The sequence below is a fragment of the Lolium perenne genome, chromosome 7 (assembly GCF_019359855.2).
Source record: "Lolium perenne isolate Kyuss_39 chromosome 7, Kyuss_2.0, whole genome shotgun sequence".
Classification (NCBI taxonomy): domain Eukaryota; kingdom Viridiplantae; phylum Streptophyta; class Magnoliopsida; order Poales; family Poaceae; genus Lolium; species Lolium perenne.
In genome coordinates, this window is record NC_067250.2 from 106560783 (window position 1) to 106565737 (window position 4955).

At 49.1% G+C, this 4955-nt stretch overlaps 1 long non-coding RNA gene across 4 annotated transcripts; it reads left to right on the forward strand.

Annotated features, from left to right (window-relative positions):
• The first annotated feature begins 1520 nt into the window (after window positions 1-1520).
• Window positions 1521-4677, forward strand: LOC127316396 (uncharacterized). 4 transcript variants are annotated; one of them, XR_007860311.2, is made up of 4 exons: window positions 1521-1962; window positions 2035-2246; window positions 2899-3222; window positions 3324-4677. It is a non-coding gene; the product is annotated as an uncharacterized lncRNA (long non-coding RNA). The 4 variants fall into 4 exon arrangements; XR_007860312.2 differs by having other exon boundaries at window positions 1523-2246; window positions 2899-3053; window positions 3170-3222; XR_007860309.2 differs by having other exon boundaries at window positions 1522-2246.
• The last annotated feature ends 278 nt before the right edge of the window (window positions 4678-4955 follow it).

The window sequence follows — 4955 nt, forward strand, 5'->3', positions numbered from 1 at the left end:
CCTTTCAGGTATTTCTCTTACTGACTTGACCGATCTTATTCTCAGCAGCAGCAACAGTTTCTCCTCTTGACTTTTGTTATTAGGGGCAGAGATTGATCCAAGAAATTAAACCTTGTCCTGCGATGTTCCAAATCTATTATCAAGTTAAGCTGCTTCAAGAGTTGAAAAATATACAACGAAAAAAGAAAGCACTCTTAGAGCCCACACCAAGAAAGCAACCATGAGAACACTCCAAATCGCAACCTCTATGAGCATTATTGACCCATAATGTTGAGAAATACACTAGTAGAAAATGAGGCTTTAATCCCGGTTGGCAACAGCCATTAATTCCGGTTGCACAACTGGGATTAAATATGCGCGACTAAAGCCCCCCCCCACCCCCCCCCCCCCCACCCCCTTTAGTCGCGGTTGCTTACGAACCGTGACTAAACGCCCGTCCACGTGGCCGCCAGCAGTCCGTCGGGGCGGAGGACCTTTAGTCGCGGTTCTCCTGGCCAACCGCAACTAAAGGCCCCCTCCCCCCATAATAATGGGATATTTTATGATTTGCCACGCTTTTCTTTAAAGTTTCTATTATTTGCCACATGACCACCACCTGTCAGTGACACATAAAATGGCAAATAATAGAAGTGCAAAGAAAAGTGTGGCAAATTATAAAATCCCGCAATAATATGTACAGAAGCTTGATTAAGCCTTGCTAATTAGTGAAAGCTACCTGCCACTCGAGAACCGCGTGCGGAGGCATCTCCAGGCCGAAGTCGACGCGCGGGGCTGAGGCAAGGAGGGGCTTAGGCAGGGGAAGGCCTGTGCAAGAGCACGTCGAGGACCACCTGCCTGTTTCTCCCCGCCGGCGTCGCGCCTTTCCCACAGCTCTCCTCGCTGATATTAATCCCCTCTACTCCGGCGGCATGAGAAATTGAGGAGGCCGACTTCGTCGAAGTGCCCCGAGGCGCGTGGAAGCCCGAGCGACCGCCAAACCCTCCAAGGTGGATGGATCACTCGAGTGGAGGTGAGGCCCCGCCGCCTCCCTTGCCGCTGGTGGACGCCATGGTCTCCACCACCTGTCTGCCTCCCTTCCGTGCTCTCGCACGCTTGGTCGCTCTGGAGCCGCAATGCCTAGGGTCTCCCCGCCCCCGCCGCTGTCGGACCCTCTATACCCTGCCTCCACAGGCCGCCGCCAGCCGCCCCTCCGCGCCTCCAGTCGGCTTAGGATGGAGAATAGCTCCCCTCCCTGCTGCCAGCCACCATGGGAGGGAGAGGAGGGGCGTGCCACACCGATGGTAGCCTTGGTAGGAGGCACGGACGCACGGTGGCCAGGTGGAAGAGGAGGACGCCAGTAATGGGAAGAGCAGATGACCCAAAGAGCATCCCAAATCGTTCCCCAAACGACGGATTTGAGGCGCGGTAAATACAACGAGCGGACCTTATGGCGCCCGTCCCTAATCTAGACCGATCAAACTGCTGGAGATTCACGCATGCGGGCCCACGTGCGCGGCCGGTTGAACCCTACCTCCAGATAGATACGCCTAGGCCAAATATCGATACGGTAGCTCTGCCTTCTTCCGCGTCGGCGAGATACACGGCGATGGGGTTGTCCTTGACGTCCTTGCTCTCTGTCGCGAGTACGACGGCGTCATGGACCTGCCCGGGACCCCCTCACCGTCCCCTACCGAGCCCAGACCTCTCCTCTCCCACTACTCCTGTTTTCCCTTCTCTTCTCCTTCCTGCCAAGGTGAGATCTAGCCTATCCCGGAGCTCGCCTCCTCGTCCCCGCCCCTTTCCACTCCGGGACGCCTCCTCTCGTTCCAGATCCGGCATCGGGGGCTATCGAGGCGCCCTCGCCCATGTTCGTGCCGCTGCGTACCAGCGCCTCCGACATGGACGAGTCATCAGACGTCGAGGTCTGAAGCGGCAGGTACTCTGTCGACTCCTCGCCGGCCCGCTGCGGCGACCTCCCCCACGGTATCGCCATGCCCCTCTTCCCCAATATGCCGGGGCAGCAGCATAGCTACTAATCCAGCGGACGGATGCTAGGCTCTGAGCTCCTTTTAGGGAGACGGCGCTGTGAGGGCCAAGCCGCGGCCGCAGCAGGCGCCCTGTGCAGCGTACCGCGTACGTGGAGGAGGAGTACTCCGACTCTGCTGCCAGCTCCGAGTTCTCGATCCAGGCGGCGCGGGGGAGCAATGGTGTGGCCTCCAAGTGGGTGCGCATCTGAGTATTTAGGAGCTGGCCCAGCCAGAAGAGAGGTAAACAATGCTGGAACCAATATCAAATCCTCTCCTAAATTGGTTCGTTTTCTTCTGTGCCCAATTGATAAACCGTTCTCAATTTGTTTACCCCTGCTTCATTCTCTGCCATATAAAATTAGATAGGACCGTGTCCTACTCTGTTCCAATCCTTTGTTGCATATGAAAGCTCCAACGTTTTCTCTGGCTAAGCATTTGCAGGTGTGGTGTTTGCTTTCTGTGCTTCCTCCTAAGTGGCGCAGATGGTCATAAAAATATCTGTACTCATATTGTTGGGTAGATTGTGATATCCTGTAAAAAACAACTGAAAACATGACTTATATCAGCGAATTTACCTTTTTTGTTTTCCATGCATAGATAGATATAAATTAAATATTAAAAATTACAAATGGCCAGTACTTGATGATACTACTGTACTGGCCATTTTTATAACCATTTGCGTCATACTTTAAGAGTCAAGCACTAGAAATGTGAAAGTACTGCATGTGTCCTTTGTCATACTCACCTTATGTTAAAAGAATGTTAAGGTTATTCTGCCCAGCTTGCATGTAATTATAGTGTTACCTGATACTCTTATTGGCTCAGTTATCTCTAAATAATCCAAGCATCGCGACTATTGATTACTTTGGCTTTATTGATGTCTCCCCCATAGTTGCAGGGTTCGGGATCGGTGGCGCGTTCCGCGGCCCTGGATCGATCGATCCGGATCGCGGGCCGGGAACGCGAGTGGATCGACGCGATTCGTCCGTGGGTCGCGATCCCGTTCGAGCATTTTCTGTTCCCATATTAGCGCCCCTGAAATATATGGTAAGACCATTAAAAATAACGCATAAAACTGGTAATTCCCTTGATTCAGCGCCTCTTTTTTCCCTCCGTATCTTCATTCCTCGGCTCTTCGTCTGATCGTCTCTTGTCTCTGGAAGTCTGGAACTCTGGATCCAAGGATCTCATCGGTCCAAGTCTTCAAGATCATCAGGTACAAAACTACGAACTATCAAACCGTGTCATCTTGTTTGATCTGTAGATTCTATACTCCGATCAATAGCTAGCACTTACCAGTTCTTGTTTGCTTTGCAGTTTCCACTTCACTGAGATTAGATTAGAAGATACCGTTTGCGCCTAAACTGACCCGAGATGATGGCGGTTCTGGAGAAGAATATGAACATGCGGGGTCATCGATCCAAACTAAAGTGGATCGCGATCCACGATCCAACTTAGCGTACCAGAGATGTGTACCCCTGACCGATCCTTGTTCGCTGACATGTCGAACCTCGTTCCCCGATCCCGTTCCTCGATCCGAGCGATCCGGTTCGCTGGCAACTATGGTCTCCCCTAGATATACAAGTAGTAAATGAACTGATTTTTGGGCATTGGATTAGTTCTTGGGCTCCTTCTGTGGGTTCATACATACTTCAACTTTGAAGGGGCAATCCAATATTTAAAAGATACCTTTAGGCTAGTGGACAGACTGAATTTACCTTATGATTTCTAATGATGAAACTGGTTTAACGTATTGTAGGGCACACGTCTTTCAACTTCATTTTTTTATTAGATAGCATGATTTAAAACCTCGCGCTGTAACGCACTACACATTTGACCTTCTATTCTCTTGATTTTTTGATGAATTTGATGTCAATCTGATAGAAACTGCAGGGGCAGTCATTCACTAAATTTTACCTTTCCATTGCAGGACTCCTCGTATTTTATGGCATACAACATTACTCCTTTCATGTGGCAGGTGGACACATCAACAGTCATGTCCACCATGTTCATGATGCGAGGTGCGCTTCGTCCCGGTGGCCACCGCTGGACCGAACCTAGAATTTGGTACCAATAGGGTAACGGATCGACCCACAAAAATTTAGGCCGAAACGGAACCTCGTCCTTTCGGCCCTAGGGTAGAACCTCACCCAACTCTCTCGTCTCCACAGAGCAGACACACCGTGCCGCCGCAGAGCACGTTGGGATATAGCACGCCACCCCCTGCCTGCTCTCTCGCTGCCACTCCCTGATAGCCCCCCCCCCCCTAACGTGCCTCTGGAGTATCAAGACTAGACAACTTGTAGAATAATTAGCTATTGTAGTTTGCACATGGGTTGGAGGATACTTTTTTAGCTAGCTAGTCAACAGATTGCTTCGTCTCTGGTTTCAACTCTACTTGCTGAATTCAAATTGGAGTAAATTGCACGAGGTTGCATCCTGTGATTTTTTTTGCAGCTGTACAGCATATTTCTTTTCTGCATCTGCATAGATCCTGTATTTGGTGTATGTGTCAGTGGTTGCAAGCTTGATGTCGAACTTGCTCTTGTTTACAGTATGTAATGGTTCTTCAGTTCAGTATCAAAAATATACGTTCGTACTAGCCTCTGATTTCATTCAGTTACTTTACTCGTGTGAAGGCAAATAAAATTATGCCATTATTTAGAGTCCAGATAGAATGTTATTGCTTATTTAATTCTGTAGTTCTTTTCTTACATCTTTAAAGTGGGATAAGTTGCATAGTTGTTTGATAACCATTTTTATCCGGGTCTGATAATTTTGAGCTATTCTTATTTTTCTGGGATAAGTTGCATAGTTGTTTGATAACCATTTTTTTCTGGGTCTGATAATTTTGAGCTATACTTATTTTTCTGGAAACATACGTGGGCTATAATCAGTAAACACAGTATATATAATGTTGTATTCTGGAATTAATCTTGAATATTGAAA